The sequence below is a fragment of the Hyperoodon ampullatus genome (genome assembly GCF_949752795.1).
Source record: "Hyperoodon ampullatus genome assembly, contig: scaffold_390, whole genome shotgun sequence".
NCBI classification, from domain to species: domain Eukaryota; kingdom Metazoa; phylum Chordata; class Mammalia; order Artiodactyla; family Ziphiidae; genus Hyperoodon; species Hyperoodon ampullatus.
Window position 1 is genome coordinate 138,189 of NW_027640681.1, and position 18,108 is coordinate 156,296.

The window sequence follows — 18,108 nt, forward strand, 5'->3', positions numbered from 1 at the left end:
AAAGTACTGAATTCATTACCTTGTGGTACAAATTAGGATTTCTTTTGTACTGTAACTAGAAGATTTTAACTTCAGCATTATGAATTATTAATGTCTTTATCTGATTCCCAGTTCTGTGTCAACCAAACTTATTTGAGTGATAATTAGAGGACTTCATGTTTATCCTATCTTCTAGGATTTCACTTTTGCATATCTGTTAATTCATAATTTTGACATTTTTATAGCACAACCAAAGACTATAAAAACACAGAGCAAGCACTTGCCAAAGAACTCTAAATAAAACAGGTCTCAGATATGAAATTAGAGCCAAGCTTGGTTATACTTCTAAGTGCTTCATCTAAAGAGAAACGTGCAACACTGCTGCATGAATTAATCACCTAGGGTGACTTTTAAACCTATCAACAGCTGGCCCCTCTATCATATCTGATTTTATTCAATAGTCTAAGTGATAATAATTTTTTGATCAAGAACTTTATTTTACTGGTTGTAAAGGTGCGCGCATGCACGCGCACACAATCCCCAGTGCTTTTAAAAATTGTGGGACAGAATTAATCATAACTATTGAGTTTAAGTGTCATTTATCAACTTATTAAAGTGCAAGCATGCAGGGAAAATAAGCTAAAGACAAGACTTTCGTTTTTCAATTTATTTTTTAAAAGTCTCGTAGAAATCTTTATGAAATTAACACAAAATGGTGGTACCAAAAATCTCTTTGCTTTGTTTATTCCCTAGTCTGTGGCAATGTAAACAGTGGAAGTTAACCCGGAATTTAAGTTAAGGAAAGCTATATTGTATTAAGTTTAGCCAAAATTCTCTAACTTGCCATCATATTTTTTCAAATAAATAAAATTTCTATTCTCTTCCCTCTCTCCTCATCTCCCTTAAGGTATGTCAACTCTAACCCCGACCCCCCCCCATACACACACCTTGTTGCCTCTGACATTATCTCTTCTACTAGACGCGCTTTTGTACTTATTGCTACACAATAGTTCAAAATAAAATGTGATAAATGCAGGCAAAGGTGTTTCAAGAAAGAAGGTAAATGTCCTTACACATTTTCAACATAGAAACAGAATTTTTCAAAAATGAGTTACAAAACAGCAAAATTAAAAAAAATAGTTATAGATAAAGTTTGCAGATAATGTTGTCATCCCTCTTAAAAGAAGAGGGATAAGGCACAGAAGAAATGTAGTGTTGAGGACAATGAAAATCAGCAGTTATTGCAATCTATTTATGCTGCATTCAATGGATTTAGAAGACAGAGGCTTGAGTGCTGTCGTTATTGCTTGTTTGCCATTTGATGGTGGGCAAAATATTTAATTTCATTGGGTTTCTCTTTCTATGCCTCTAAAATGTGGATTCCCAGGCCAGGAAAATATTTCAAATCTTTTCTAGGTCTAAAAGTCACAGACCTTAGTGTACCCTTTATAAAGGCCACATTTTCACAAAAGATAGCATTCTTGTAAAACACCTTTATAGAAAGAAAAAGCTATATTTAGAAAGTCCACTCAGTATCCAGGGTTTTCTGAAGTCGTACTGCTGTTTATAACCAGGTGTAGGCCAGTAGGACAACACATTTGCTTTAATAACTGTCCAGATTTCTTGGAGTTAAAGATAAGTTTTTCATTATTCTAAGTGTTGACCTAAGAAATTATTGAAAATAAGAATTGTTCTAATTTACTTCTTGAATTGCCCAGTTCTTACATGGCCTGACATGAAAGGTGATTTAAAAGATTGCATTTAAGTTTGGACATATAGCCTTCATCCTGCTGTTTCATCACAGGCCTCTTACAGGATAAACACGTGCAACCATTTTGAGTTTCTGAATGGGAAATAGTATAGTATTTTCCCCCTATAAATTTCTTGCCAACTTACTCCAATTTGAATGCAGGTAGAAATTTATAAATTTCTCCAAGAACTTATTTTTATTTTTATGAATCTTACTGATTTTGTGTTAATACCGAGGACTTTATCAAATTCATAGACATTTGATAGAATAAAAAGCAAAAGCATAATTAGGAAAAATCCAAAAACCTCAAATAGAAAATAAGATGCTATGTTGTTAGTAACAGAAATTAGCACAAATAGACTGAAAAACTGACCACCATTGTAAACTGAGCTTTTAACTATGGGAGTCGCCAGGAAAAGGAGGGTTACCTGACTCAGGGGTCTTCTCCTTTGTTTGCCTTCTTTTAACAATCTCAAAAATTAAAGAAAGGTTGAAATGACAATAAAAATAATTTATTTCCCAAACCATTTGAGAGTAGTTGCCAACACAATGCAATGTCTCCCCCAAATCCTCTAGTATTTCCTACAAACATATATCCAAATATAATCATGAAAATCAGGAAATTAACACTGACACATGACTACAGAGCTACTAATCCTCAGACCCCTTTCAAGTTTTGTCAATTATCCCAATCATGTCCTTCATAATGAAAGGATCAGCCCAGTGTCGCATGTTGCATTTAGTTGTCCTGTCTCTTTAGTTTTTTAATCTGGAAAATTTTCTCAGGCTTCCCTTGAATTTCATAAACTAGAAAATTTTAAAGAATATGGATCAGCTATTTTGTAGGATTTAGCTGTTTGTATTTGTCTCATGATTATTCAGGATATGTGTAGTTGGCAGGAATAACACAGTGGTGAAGCTCTGTTCTTCTCACTGCTTCCTATCAAACAATTTCGGCAAACTTTTAACTTGTAACCTTACTGGAATATTATTTTACTCATTTGATTAAGGTGTATATCACCCAGTCTTCTCCATTGTAAAGTTATTTTTTTCTCCTTCATTATTAATAATTTTTGTGGTAAGGCACTTTGTAATTATGTAAATATCCTGTTCCTCATCAAACATAATTTATTCAATTTAATGATTTAAATCAGTATGAACTCATAGACTCCTATTTTATTCAATTGACTATAATACGTTTCTACCATTATTTATTTTGAGGCTTAGATTGTTCAAGATTTGTCCAGTGGAAACCCCTTCAGTTTGGCTTCTATATCCTTTGATGTTTCCCAATTATTCTTTGATATCTCCCTTCTTCTTCTTTTTTTTTTTAACATCTTTATTGGAGTATAATTGCTTTACAATGGTGTGTTAGTTTCTGCTTTAGAACAAAGTGAATCAGCTATACATATACATACATCCCCATATCCCCTCCCTCTTGCGTCTCCCTCCCTCCCACCCTCCTTACCCCAACCCTCTAGGTGGTCACAAAGCACCGAGCTGATCTCCCTGTGCTATGCGGCTGCTTCCCACTAGCTATCTATCTTACGTTTGGTAGCGTATATATGTCCATGCCGCTCTCTCACTTTGTCACAGCTTATCCTTCCCCCTCCCCATATCCTCAAGTCCATTCTCTAGTAGGTCTGTGTCTTTATTCCTGTCTTACCCCTAGGTTCTTCATGACATTTTTTTTTTTAGATTCCATATATACGTGTTAGCATACGGTATTTGTCTTTCTCTTTCTGACTTACTTCATTCTGTATGACAGACTCTAGGTCCATCCACCTCACTACAAATAACTCAATTGCGTTTCTTTTTATGGCTGATCCCTTACTTCTTGAAACAATAGTATGTTCTAGGGTCATCTTATATTTTCCCTGTAGTGGTTCTAGAATCAGCCATTTCTCCAAAGACCTTTAGTTCCTTCAGTTGGAGAGCTGTATTTAGAAACCAAGATCTGGACACTAGGTGTATTCATTGCTCTTGGGAAGCAGTGGTCCCAGGTACTCTCAATAGGCAGAGCTAGGGGATTTATGTACATATATACATACACACATATGAAAACACATATTCATAACCATTTACACATATTCACAAACACATTCATAAACATATGCATACATATAGTCTATGTTTATTTCTATAATGTCTCTATATTGAAAATCATGTGTTCACATTAACATCCTCCATTCCCTTTCAACACCCTTTCATTCTAGTTTTTGCCCTTTTCATATTTTAACTCCCTCCACAGATATTAAAATAACACTGATTACCATATTCTTAATATCCTTAATTATTTGATCAATCTTCCTGTATTTAAGTAAATTCTTGTAGCTGCCACTTTCCCATCCACACATTTTCTCCACCTGGCACGGGTTATGACAATCTGTACAGAGTGGTTGCCAAGGCCACTTCCTCATGTGGATGCCCTTTCACACGAATCAGACTTCAGCAGTCAACTCCAGGCTCCCTTATGCAGACATCCTCTCCCCTTTCTCAGACTCTGAGACCCAATGCCAAGTCATGTGGTTCCTTGAATGCCCACCTCCCCCATGCTGACAAAGGGTTATTTTACCTCACTTCATGGACTAATTTGTTCAAGAAGGGAAGGGATCACAATACTATAAAGCAGTTATACTCCAATAAAGATATAAAAAAAAAGAAGGGAAGGGACAAGGAAGGGGATGAAGAAAGGGAGGTGGACAGGGATGAACAGGCACCTTTTCTTTCTAAACAATATTTGAAGAGGTCCTTCATTTAGAAGTTGCAAAGACATTATGAAGTATCAGCTGAAGAACTGAAACAACGACATATAGTTACACATCTGTATCCCTACATCTATGACACACAATGTACCCCTAATTTTATAGCAACCAAAATATAATTTAACAAAACTTATGATGCTTAGCCATACACTTTAATACTCAGCAACTTAAAAAAATATGCAGTGCCATTTGGCTGTTAACTATCATCCATTTATATGAATGGATTTGTAAAACTCCTAGCCAAGAGTGCTTGGGATAGCGTCTCTACTGGTCCTTACTGGATCCTCTTCTTCTTGTGTCACTCTTTTCAGTCATTTGTTGATTCTCGATTGTATCTCATTGGTGACTTGCATGACCATTGGTAATCATATCTGGGCAAATACCCCAGCTTGGTGTCTCTCAAAGGGCTGACTGAAAACCATCTGCAACAGAATCAACTGTGGTACTAGATAAAATTCAGGTCCACAGGCCCTGTTCTGATTTCCTGCTCAGAAGCTCTTTAGAGAGTAATGAGTATTTGGAAAATACCTTAGCTAATTCTCACACATTAACACTGAAACCATGGTGTAGTGTGCATGTCTACAATTCCTCAAAGTTCACGGTTTAAAACACATAGGTCTCACCAACTACAGTTCTTTTATTTTAGCTTCATCAATTCACATTTGTTATTTAACCAACTTGGAAATTGCCAGATGTGTGAATAGCCGCCAAAGTAAAATGTATCAATCTTCTGCAAAAATGTCTTCTACCAAATGTCTCTACAAAATGAAATGTAAATACCTTCTAAGATCTTGCTTGGAGGAATCTTACAGATTTTTAAAATCTTCCAGGTTTTAGGGAATAGCAAGTGCAAAGGCCCCGATGTTGGGAAAGCCACTGCAGAAAGAAAATCTGGATGTGTGTGTGAGAGAATAGTAGTAGTAAACGAGCTTGGAGAGTAGGGCAGAAGAAATACTGAATAAAGCATGTGGGACAGGTAAAAAGTTTAATTTTTATTCTAAAGTGATGGGAACAGGTTTTGGGAAATAATGTATTATGATTCACGTTTTTTTTGTGATTATTCTGGCTATTGTATTGGTTATAGACTATAAGGATTGGGGCAAGAGGGGAGGAAGCAAGGAGGTTGTGGAAGAGGCTGCCTATTGCATTAGATGAGGCAAGCAATGATGGCTTGGAGTAAGTAAAGACGGCAAGAGTAAGGTGAGAGGTAGGTGGATTCAGGATGTATTTTCAAGTTAGACTGGCAAGAATTTCTGATGGACTGGACATAGGAATTGTGGGAAAGTGAGAGTTTAAGGATGAATCTAACATTTTTGGCCTGAGCAACTGGATGAGTTATGGAGCCAGGGAAAACTGGAGTGCAATGGATGGATCAAAGCAAAATATTTAGTTTTATTCGCTAAGTTTGACATGTCTATTATGCATAGATTGGAGATATTTAGTGGGAAATTGGAATTAGGAGTCTGGAGGTTAGGTGAGTGCTTAGGGCTAGAAGTATGAATTGGGGAGTCATAAGTCATCTTCCCATTAAAGTAATGGGACTAGATTAAAACTCATGAGTAGTTAAGGTAGATGGAGAGTGAAGGGGGCCAGGAATGAGCCTTAGGGCATTCTAACAGACGTTGAGGGATGGGAGGCATCACCAAGGGAGACTGCCAAGGAATGGTGAGTGAGAGGGGAGAAATCTAGGAGAGGATGGTGTCCTGGTAGCCAGTGAAACAACATATTCATTCTGGAAATTATGAGGTTCATTTCCCAAAGTTTCTTGAATTGATGATCATTTGAAACTTGGTATTTTAAAAAGAGCTTTAGCAAACAGGAAAGAGAATAATTTTCTATCATGAGTGATTGATTGCAGTAGCATGGGGAATGGAAAAGTTGTGAAAAGGGAATCAAGAATCTATGTAAAAGACAATTTTAAACAAAAGTATTCATTTAAAAAACAAGTACACAATATTTAGACATTATATTTTGTCTTTGTGTCAACAGCAGCTACAGCATGCTGTAAGTGAAAGATGAAGGATTACAGTTTAATATCAAATCAGGGAAAAAGGTGAAATAGTTGAATTCTTTGTAGATTTTTAATAGATTTCAAACCTCTATTGGTTTTGAATAATGTCATATTTCAAACATAATTTTCTAAATAATCATAACAATTTTAGAATCAGAATAAACCTTATATAACCTTATATAAAACTTATTTAAATGCACATGTAGTTCATTTTTATGGGTAAAACTAGGACTCTGGTCTTCTGATTACCAGTACTATTTCTTATTGCAACACACTGTTTAAATGTATAGATGATTGAAAAAAAGAGCATACCAGTGATCTCTTAAATGTTTTACAAAATATTAAGTAATTAAAATTAGGGGAAATAAAGCTCATGAGGATTAAATTACAGGAAGAGTTTATAAGAGGGCAAACAAGTAGGAGATGTATTTCCACACAGATAAATATGAGGTTTTAGTAGAAAATGACCAAAACTGCATTTATAAGGTCACGATACTAGCTAAATGAAATAAAGACAACCATCATGGGAATAACATATAATTTTGAAGGTGAATTTTGAATATGGAGACTGATACAGATTAACATCTGATTATAATAAAAATCAGATAGGCAGGGTAACAAGGTCTTCTTCATCCAATCACAGCTTATCAGGAATAAGGGAACCTCTTGATACTTTAGTATGTGCCATTTTAGGACAATGAACTTGCTACAAAGTGAACACATGACATAAGAAATAGTTTAGAAACATAAATATGATTCAAGAAATTCATGGATGGTGAAAGCTATGTTGGATTATTTCAAAAAGTTAGGGACGACTAGGTTAAGTAACTTCTCTTTTTAATAACAGAATAACTGTCACATGAAAGATCTCACTATGCCATTGACAAAGATAAAATCCCGGGACGCCATGGCTTCACAGTCTAATAGTCTAGAGATACAATGTCCAGTATAGTGTCCATTAGTCACAAGTGGCTATTAAATACTTGAAATGTGGGCAAGTTTGACTTAGGAACTGAAATTTTAATTTTATTGAACTTACCTTTAAAAATTTAAAAACACATGTGACTAATGGCTGTCGTTTTTGACAGCACTAAGAACATTTCCATTATCATGGAAAGTTCTATTGACCAGAGCTGACCCATAACCTTTTTACTTAATTTTACATTTATTCCTCTTTGCTAAGAAAATCCTCTCTTACTAAAAAACAATATTAGCAAGATGGCTAGATATAAGCTCAAGATGCAAAAATCTATTGGATTTCTATAATCCAGGAACAAAGAGAGAGCTTAAAAATTATTTAAAATGGAAAAAAAAACTACCTAGGAATAAATCTAAATAAAAATGTGCAAGACATTTATGGAGAAAATAAAACCTTATTGAAAGATAGTAAAGAAGTCTTAAATAAATGGAGAGGTACATCTTGTTTATGGATAGAAAAGACTCATCATAATGGTGTAAGTTTCCCCCAACTTAATTTATATAGTCAATACAATTACAATAAAAATACTTAATAGTGGTTTTACAGGATTGCCAATTCTGAAATTTATGTGAATGGTCAAGGACAGCTCAGACACACCTAAAAAATCCATTCATTCCAAAATGGTCCTGGAAAACTTAATTATTCATAAGAAAACAAAGAAATTGGATAATACAGACAAGTCGATTGTACGTGCATTAATGGCTTGAATATACAACAAAGATACACTAGAACTTTCAGAAGAAAATATACTATATCTGGGTAGCATTAAACTAGGGAAGGACATTTTAAGTAGAACAAAAAGACACTAAGCTAAAAGATAAATTTGATTTCATTAAAATTGAGAGCCGCTATTTATCAAAAGACAAGATTAAAAAAGTTAGAAGGTATGAAATAACTTATTTGTGTCATATATAGCTGACCAAAGATTATTTGCTTGTATTTAAAAAACAATACAAATAAGTAAGAAAAAGATAAACAGTAGAAAAATGGACAAAAGATATTCTCTGGACTTCACAGAATAGGAAACATAGGCCACTATTAAACAAATGAAAGGATTCTCAGCCTATCAGTAATTAGGGAAATACAAATTAAAATTGTTATGGACTGAATTGTGTTCCCTAAAATTCGTATGTTGATGCCCCATCTCCCAATGTGGCTGTTTGGAGACAGGGACTTTAAAAACATAATTATGGTTAAATGAGGTCATAATGGTGGGGCCCTAACTGATATGACTGGTGTCCTTGTAAGAAGAGAAAGAGATAAGAGGGATGTATACACACAGAGAAAAGGCCATGTGAGGACATAGCAAGAAAGCAGTGGTCATCTGCAAGTCAAGGAAAGAGGCCTCAGGAGGACCCAAAACTGCCAACATCTTGAGCCTGGACTTCCAGCCTCCAGAACTGTGAGAAGATAAATCTCTTGTTTTTTAAGCCACTGAATCTGAGGTATTTTGCTAGGACAACCTGAGCAGACTAATACAAGGAACAAAAGACTAGAATGGCCATTCTAACTGGTGAAGCTATAGAGCAAAAGGGCTGAAAATTGATTCCATAACTTTGGAAAACATTTTGACATGAATTTTTAAAGTTGAATATTTGAATTCCCTACAACTCAGCAATTCTACTCTTAGTATGTCTACTCTTTTACTTTTGTTAAATCTTGCACATGTGTACCAGGAAACATTAAAATAAATGTTCATGGAAGTACTGTCCGTAATAGGCCCCAAACAGCCCAAATATCATTAATAGAATAATAAACACATTTTCTTGTCTTTATACAATAAAATATTATACAGTAGTACAAATGAATGAACACTAGTTAAAGTAAAGTGGATGATCCTTAGAAACATAATGTTGAGTAAAAAAAGCAAGCACAGAAGACTAAAGTATGATATCAATTTTATAAATCTCAATAATAAGCAAAATCAGATAAAAATTATGTGGATGTTGAACATAAAGCCAAGATCAGAGTGATTTCTTTGGTGAAAGCAGGAAGGTGGGATCAGGGTAGAGAACAGAGAGAAGACTCAGCAGTTTTGATTCTACTTCTTAGTTTTGGTGGTGTGTTTGCAGGAGTTTTTATTATTTCTCATAACTTACATACAATTAAAGATATTCTTCTGTATATTATCTAATAATATTTAAAAAATCAAAATCCATTATATACCAAAGATAACCCCTAGACATTAATTATAGAGAGTCCACTTTGAAACAACATACATAGTTACTCATAAATCTTCTGTAGTTGAAAGCTTTTAGCTATGAAATTCTTCCCCCTTCATATGAGGACTTTATGTTCCATAATGAAGGGAAACTGTTCCTACTTTGGGACAATTTGCCTTCTTTATTTAAGTGATACTAGTCCTTTGGCTGCCTAGAAATTTTAAAAACAACTGATAACTACATCTACTGCCTGCAAGAGAGTAAAGGAAAAGGAACATAGGAGGCAATCTCATACATTATTGATAAACACATACAAAGACAATATTCGTACAAAGCTATTTCTCCATATAGCAACTCTGAATTTTATTAATAAATACATATATATATATCAAACATTAATAAAAGAATAAAATCCAATATGAGTACATTTGCTCTTTTTTTGCAATTAGTTCCAGGATTCTATTTTAGATTATTACTTCATATCTGCGAGAGTTGGGTGTGTGTTTGTGTGTTTGGTTTTGTGGAAGTTGCATTGTGCTAAAGTTTACATTTCTTTCTTCAATTAAATGGCTTTTGTTATCCCTTGGGAATACTGAAGATAGCAACAGCAGATTACTACCTACTGGTGGAAAAGTATAAATAGCAATTTTAGCTGCTAGTGATTCTGAAATTGCCCTTAACTTTGTCCTTCTAAAAATGCTCCAAGAATTACATTTTGCAAATCCACAGATTTACTATCCATATTCAAGTCATTTACGTGGACAAAGAATGTAGCCTGCGGTATCAGTAACAAAGGATGTTATAGCCATCAAGCCATCAGCCACTGAAGCCACCCCCAATGCTGCACCCTGAGGGGATTCAGGATGGAGAAAACAGGATACTGGCCCTAGATAATTAAAGTGCATATCAAGGGAATGATTTCCATGAGACCAGATTCTTGCATCTCACCATATATAGAAAAGTACTAAATTTATTAACTTAAGATGTCTAGTTTCTTTAATTAACAGTAAGCTTTTGATGTTCCAACTACCTGGGGTTTTTTTTTGCAAGAACCCCTAAATATCCTGTGCCCTCCCTTACCTCTTCAGAACAGTCCCTCAGAGCTATCTGAGAGGCTGTCTCCTGATTTAAGTCCTCAGTATGTCCTCCAAATAAAACATAATTCTCAACTTTTAGGTTGTGCATTTTTTTTCAGTCAACATTTAATTGTATGGCTCACGTAGGTACTATGCCTAGATGTAATGGGATGAGCTGTAAATTATTAAAACTAGATAAATTCTGTCAGCTCTACCACTAGCTGAGATCAGGCTTTCTTCTCTGGATACTTCTGTCATAGACCTTGGCAGATATGGGGTCTGTGTTGGTCTTCAAATTCTTCTTAGAATTGTGGGGACTCATTCATTCTTTCAGCAAATTTTACTGCTTATATTCTATGTGTCAGTTACAGTGCTGGGTCTTGAAATACAGAAGTCAACACACGAAAATACAAGGATAAAACACATTTTCTACCATATTAACTTTTTTCATTCATTAATTCATCCCTAAGTCATTCAACACGCATCTTCTTATTGAATACTGATGAGGGGTCAAATGCTATGCTAAACACTGAGTATATAACTGCAAATGAGATGGATAGGCCCTGATTTTGATGTCACTACTATCTTTTGTCCTGCCATATAATGGGACAGCTTCATTATTCCCTTTACCCTAAGTTTTTATCACAAATTGCTAATGAAAATAAAACTGTTAGTGGAGTTTCAACATGCGTAGGTAAATGAGAACAGAGAACTCCCCTTTCGCATGCCCCATTCTTCTCCTTCTAACTCCCTATGTGAACTCACTTTGTGCCAAGACCAAGAATTTGTGCCCCAGTAAGAACCAAGCTGATTTCCTCACACTGACTGGGACTATTGCTCACTTAGAAGACTTGATGCTTAATTTTGATAAGCAACTAGAAGACCATGGAGACAACCTATAAAAATGATTTGTCTTGGGAGAAAATACTAAAAAGGGTTAATGTGCTGTTCCACATGTCTAACCTCCTGGGATTAAACCACAGGCACCAAGATCACCAAGTGTATGTGGCAACAATGAGCTAAAAATGAAAAGAAAAGCATCATACTGTTATTGTATTCATCTTCCCCCAAGGCACTCTCTGATAAACACCACAACCACTAAGGGAATTGAGAACAGCTTCCTTGTGGGGTAGGTTATATATGCATCTTTTTCCAAGAAGTTAAATCATATCCAGCTATCAGCACACCTTACTTAAGGTGATTGTAATGTACGAGATTAAATGTTCCTGACTGGAAACCTTCTTGTCCTCAATTCATTGGCTATACTGGATTATTTTTCTTGGGTCAGACCTTCAGACTTCTACCAGAAATCGTTCCTTTGGGGAAACCAGGCCTTCCCAGAAAGTCAGGAAACTGAAATGGAGACAGCAGGAGAGAAGGAAATTATTTGGACATATAGACCTCAATTGTTTGGTTTTAAGTAAACGTCCAAGCAAACATCTTCTAAATGGTATAATAACTTTAGGGAAATTCACGGTTTATAAGTTTGTGTACTGATAAACTGAACATATTATAAGAGTACAGGTTGCATTTTGTGTCTTCAACTCAAGCAAAGACTTCAAAAAAGGCCCAGTTATCCTTTGTTCATTAAGACACAAAGAGAGGGCCTCGTGCCCCCGCCACCGCTGTCGCCGCCTCGGCGTCCCCCGGCTCCAGTACCTCTCCTAGGACAGCGCGGCCGCCACCGCTCGGCCCTGCCCGCCACCTGCGCCGCGCAGCCCTTACGCGCTCCCGGATGGCGCCTTCCTCCCCGGACCGGTTTATAATGTAATAATTCCAGAATTTTATCATACAGTGGAGTAGCTTAACAACTGTCTATGTGCTTCCCATGATATGTTCTCTACATTATGAAAAGCTCTTGGTGCTGCAGCCAGGAGTCAGTGCTGTGCCTCTGAAGTGGGAGAGCCAACTTCAGGACACGGGTCCACAAGAGACCTCCCAGCTCCACATAATATCAAGCAGCGAAAATCTCCCAGAGATCTCCATCTCAACACCAGCACCCAGCTTCAGTCAACGACCAGCAGGCTACAGTGCTGGTCACCCTATGCCAAGCAACTAGCAAGACAGGAACACAACTCCACCCATTAGCAGAGAGGCTGCCTAAAAACATAATAAGGCCACAGGCACCCCTAAACACACCACCAGACGTGGACCTGTCCACCAGAAAGACAAGATCGAGCCTCAACCACCAGAACACAGGCACTAGTCCCCCCCCACCAGGAAGCCTACACAACCTAATGAAACAACCTGAGCCACTGGGGACAGCCACTAAAAACAACGGGAACTACGAACCTGCAGCCTGCAAAAAGGAGACCCCAAACACAGTAAGATAAGCAAAATGAGAAAACAGAAAAACACACAGCAGGTGAAGGAGCAAGATAAAAACCTACCAGACCTAACGAATGAAGAGGTAATAGGCAGTCTACCTGAAAAAGAATTCAGAATAATGATAGCAAAGCTGATCCAAGATTCTATTTCCAAGATCCAAAATCTTGGAAATAGAATAGACAAAATGCAAGAAACAGTTAACAAGGACCTAGAAGAACTAAAGATGAATCAAGCATCGATTAAAAACACAATAAATGACATGAAAAATACTCTAGATGGGATCAATAGCAGAATAACTGAGGCAGAAGAACGGATAAGTGAGGTGGAAGATAAAATAGTGGAAATAACTGCTGCAGAGCAAAATAAAGAAAAGAGAATGAAAAGAACAGAGGACAGTCTCAGAGACCTCTGGGACAACATTAAACGCACCAACATTCGAATTATAGGGGTTCCAGAAGAAGAAGAGAAAAAGAAAGGGACTGAGAAAATATTTGAAGAGATTATAGTTGAAAACTTCCCTAATATGGGAAAGGAAATAGTTAATCAAGTCCAGGAGGCACAGAGAGTCCCATACAGAATAAATCCAAGGAGAAATACGCCAAGACACATATTAATCAAACTGTCAAAAATTAAACACAAAGAAATCATATTAAAAGCACCAAGGCAAAAACAACAAATAACACACAAGGGAATCCCCATCAGGTTAACAGCTGATCTCTCAGCAGAAACTCTACAAGCCAGAAGGGAGTGGCAGGACATAATTAAAGTGATGAAGGAGAAAAACCTGCAACCAAGACTACTCTACCCAGCAAGGATTGCAATCAGATTTGATGGAGAAATTAAAACCTTTACAGACAAGCAAAAGCTGAGAGAGTTCAGCACCACCGAACCAGCTTTACAACAAATGCTAAAGGAACTTCTCTAGGCAAGAAACACAACAGAAGGAAAATACCTACAATAACGAACCCAAAACAATTAAGGAAATGGGAATAGGAACATATATATCAATAATTACCTTAAATGTAAATGGACTAAATGCTCCCACCAAAAGACACAGATTGGCTGAATGGATACAAAAACAAGACCCATATATATGCTGTATACAAGAGACCCACTTCAGACCTAGAGACACATACAGATTGAAAGTAAGGGGATGGAAAAAGATATTCCATGCAAATGGAAATCAAAAGAAAGCTGGAGTAGCAATTCTCATATCAGACAAAATAGACTTTAAAATAAAGACTATTAGAAGAGACAAAGAAGGGCACTACATAATGATCAAGGGATCGATCCAAGAAGAAGATATAACAATTGTAAATATTTATGCACCCAACATAGGAGCACCTCAATACATAAGGCAAATACTAACAGCCATAAAAGGGGAAATTGACAGTAACACACTCATAGTACGGGACTTTAACACCCCACTTTCACCAATGGACAGATCATCCAAAATGAAAATAAATAAGGAAACACAAGCTTTAAATGATACATTAAACAAGATGGACTTAATTGATATTTATAGGACATTCCATCCAAAAACAACAGAATACACATTTTTCTCAAGTGCTCATGGAACATTCTCCAGGATAGATCATATCTTGGGTCACAAATCAAGCCTTGGTAAATTTAAGAAAATTGAAATTGTATCAACTATCTTTTCCGACCACAATGCTATGAGACTAGACATCAATTACAGGAAAAGATCTGTAAAAAATACAAACACATGGAGGCTAAACAATACACTACTCAATAACGAAGTGATCACTGCAGAAATCAAAGAGGAAATAAAAAAATACCTAGAAACAAATGACAATGGATACACGACGACCCAAAACCTATGGGACGCAGCAAAAGCAGTTCTAAGGGGGAAGTTTATAGCAATACAATCCCACCTTAAGAAACAGGAAACATCTTGAGTAAACAACCTGACCTTGCACCTAAAGCAATTAGAGAAAGAAGAATAAAAAAACCCCAAAGTTAGCAGAAGGAAAGAAATCATAAAGATCAGATCAGAAATAAATGAAAAAGAAATGAAGGAAATGATAGCAAAGATCAATAAAACTAAAAGCTGGTTGTTTGAGAAGATAAACAAAATTGATAAACCATTAGCCAGACTCATCAAGAAAAAAAGGGAGAAGACTCAAATCAATAGAATTAGAAATGAAAAAGGAGAGGTAACAACTGACACTGCAGAAATACAAAAGATCATGAGAGATTACTACAAGAAACTCTATGCTAATAAAATGGACAACCTGGAAGAAATGGACAAATTCTTAGAAATGCACAACCTGCCAAGACTGAATCAGGAAGAAATAGAAAATATGAATAGACCAATCACAAGCACTGAAATAGAAACTGTGATTAAAAATCTTCCAACAAACAAAAGCCCAGGACTAGATGGCTTCACAGGCGAATTCTATCAAACATTTAGAGAAGAGCTAACACCTATGCTTCTCAAACTCTTCCAAAATATAGCAGAGGGAGGAGCACTCCCAAACTCATTCTACGAGGCCACCATCACCTTGATACCAAAACCACGCAAGGATGTCACAAAGAAAGAAAACTACAGGCCAATATCACTGATGAACATAGATGCAAAAATCCTCAACAAAATACTAGCAAACAGAATCCAACAGCACATTAAAAGGATCATACACCATGATCAAGTGGGGTTTATTCCAGGAATGCAAGGATTCTTCAATATACCCAAATCAATCAATGTGATACACCATATTAACAAATTGAAGAAGAAAAACCATATGATTATCTCAATAGATGCAGAGAAAGCTTTTGACAAAATTCAACACCCATTTATGATAAAAACCCTGCAGAAAGTAGGCATAGAGGGAACTTTCCTCAACATAATAAAGGCCATATATGACAAACCCACAGCCAACATCGTCCTCAATGGTGAAAAACTGAAACCATTTCCACTAAGATCAGGAACAAGACAAGGCTGTCCACTCTCACCACTCTTATTCAACTTAGTTTTGGAAGTTTTAGCCACAGCAATCAGAGAAGAAAAGGAAATAAAAGGAATCCAAATTGGAAAAGAAGAAGTAAAGCTGTCACTGTTTGCAGATGACATGATACTATACATAGAGAATCCTAAAGAGGCTACCAGAAAACTACTAGAGCTAATCAATGAATTTGGTAAAGTAGCAGGATACAAAATTAATGCACAGAGGGCTTCCCTGGTGGCGCAGTGGTTGAGAGTCCGCCTGCTGATGCAGGGGACACGGGTTCGTGCCCCGGAGCGGCTGGGCCCGTGAGCCATGGCTGCTGAGCCTGCGCGTCCGGAGCCTGTGCTCCGCAAGGGGAGAGGCCACAACAGTGAGAAGCCCACATACCGCAAAAAAAAAAAAAAAAAAAAAAAAAAAAAAAATTAATGCACAGAAATCTCTGGCATTCCTGTACACTAATGATGAAAAATCTGAAAGTGAAATCAAGAAAACACTCCCATTTACCACTGCAACAAAAAGAATAAAATTTCTAGGAATAAACCTACCTAAGGAGACAAAAGACCTGTATGCAGAAAATTATAAGACACTGATGAAAGAAATTAAAGAAGATACAAACAGATGGAGAGATATACCATGCTCCTGGATTGGAAGAATCAATATTGTGAAAATGACTCTACTACCCAAAGCAATCTACAGATTCAATGCAATCCCTATCAAACTACCACTGGCATTTTTCACAGAACTAAAACCAAAAATTTCAAAATTTGTTTGGAAAAACAAAAGACCCCGAATAGACAAAGCAATCTTGAGAACAAAACACGGAGCTGGAGGAATCAGGCTCCCTGACTTCAGACTGTACTACAAAGCTACAGTAATCAAGACAGTGTGGTACTGGCACAAAAACAGAAAGATAGATCAATGGAACAGGATAGAAAGCCCAGAGATAAACCCATGCACATATGGTCAACTTATCTTTGATAAAGGGGGCAGGAATGTACAGTGGAGAAAGGACAGCCTCTTCAATAAGTGGTGCTGGGAAAACTGGACAGGGACATGTAAAAGTATGAGATTAGATCACTCCCTAACACCATACACAAAAATAAGCTCAAAATGGATTAAAGACCTAAATGTAAGGCCAGAAACTATCAAAATCTTAGAGGAAAACATAGGCAGAACACTCTATGACATAAATCACAGCAAGATCCTTTTGGACCCACCTTCTAGAGAAATGGAAATAAAAACAAAGATAAACAAATGGGACCTAATGAAACTTCAAAGCTTTTGCACAGCAAAGGAAACCATAAACAAGACCAAAAGACAACCCTCAGAATGGGAGAAAATATTTGCAAATGAAGCAACTGACAGAGGATTAATCTCCAAAATTTATAAACAGCTCATGCAGCTCAATAGCAAAAAAACAAACAACCCAATCCAAAAATGGGCAGAAGACTTAAATAGGCATTTCTCCAAAGAAGATATACAGACTGCCAACAAACACATGAAAGAATGCTCAACATCATTAATCATTAGAGAAATGCAAATCAAAACTACAATGAGATATCATCTCACACCAGTCAGAATGGCCATCATCAAGAAATCTAGAAACAATAAATGCTGGAGAGGGTGTGGAGAAAAGGGAACACTCTTGCACTGCTGGTGGGAATGTGAATCGGTACAGCCACTATGGAGAACAGTATGGAGGTTCCTTAAAAAACTAAAAATAGAACTACCATATGACCCAGCAATCCCACTACTAGGCATATACCCTGAGAAAACCATAATTCAAAAAGAGACATGTACCAAAATGTTCATTGCAGCTCTATTCACAATAGCCCGGAGATGGAAACAACCTAAGTGTCCATCATCGGATGAATGGATAAAGAAGATGTGGCACATATATACAATGGAATATTACTCAGCCATAAAAAGAAACGAAACTGAGCTATTTGTAATGAGGTGGATAGACCTAGAGTCTGTCATACAGAGTGAAGTAAGTCAGAAAGAGAAAGACAAATACCGTATGCTAACACATATATATGGAATTTAAAAAAAAAAAATGTCATGAAGAACCTAGGGGTAAAACGGGAATAAA

The 18,108-nt window shown here is 36.5% G+C and overlaps 1 pseudogene across 1 annotated transcript in view; it reads left to right on the plus strand.

The window, feature by feature from the left end:
- Positions 1–6,123: 6,123 nt before the first annotated feature.
- Positions 6,124–18,108, plus strand: part of LOC307070070 (ferritin light chain-like) — a 40,564-nt pseudogene continuing 28,579 nt past the window's right edge. Inside the window, exon 1 of the transcript in view lies at positions 6,124–6,159. The product of the transcript in view is annotated as a ferritin light chain-like (transcript). The remainder of the gene's footprint in view (positions 6,160–18,108) is intronic.